Genomic DNA, 631 nt, shown 5'->3' with positions numbered 1-631 from the left:
CCCACCCTGCATACATTATACCTGACACAGGAATAATGTGACGCAGGGCTCCCTAGATGCGTCACGTTGTAAATGGGCCGCATTTTTACGCTGCTGCTGCGTCACAAAATGTGACGCAACTGCGGCGCAAAAATGTCGCAAGGGGCTTGTAAATCTGCCCCACAGAGACCAGGAGGATGAAAACAGGAAGGGAGGGGTCATCTGAGAGAGGGAAATGGCCTCACTGGTCCCTGCTCAATACCTAGAATAATATAAAACAAATTAATTAAATAGTAAAGAAAACCCAGGTCCCACCGAGATTTGAACTCGGATCACTGGATTCAGAGTCCAGAGTGCTAACCATTACACCATGGAACCGCCTGTCTCTGTTACATCATCTGAAGAGACAGGTTGTTGCTATTGGTCACCTGTAGATTTTCTATTGCTCAGCAGTGTATGTTAAAGGCACCACGAAAGAAGTCTATTTCACAATTAAGCCCTTAAAACACGATACACCAAACTTTTGTTTACCCAAACACACGGAAAAGGACACATTTGGGGCTTTAAACTGTCCTTTTAGGGCAGTACTCTCACTTGCTCTGAGATGGTGTAAGGCGGAAACTTCCTACATCTTAATCTTCTAGAAATCAAC

General features: G+C 44.8%; 1 non-coding gene across 1 annotated transcript; it reads right to left on the bottom strand.

Moving 5' to 3' along the window:
• Positions 1-285: 285 nt before the first annotated feature.
• TRNAQ-CUG (transfer RNA glutamine (anticodon CUG)) lies at positions 286-357 on the bottom strand. The gene has a single exon. It is a non-coding gene; the product is annotated as a tRNA-Gln (tRNA).
• Positions 358-631: the final 274 nt, after the last annotated feature.

This window comes from Triturus cristatus, chromosome 4_1, assembly GCF_964204655.1.
Source record: "Triturus cristatus chromosome 4_1, aTriCri1.1, whole genome shotgun sequence".
Lineage (NCBI taxonomy): Eukaryota > Metazoa > Chordata > Amphibia > Caudata > Salamandridae > Triturus > Triturus cristatus.
Note: the sequence above shows the minus strand (reverse complement) of the source record. Positions and strands in the feature narration are given on the sequence as shown.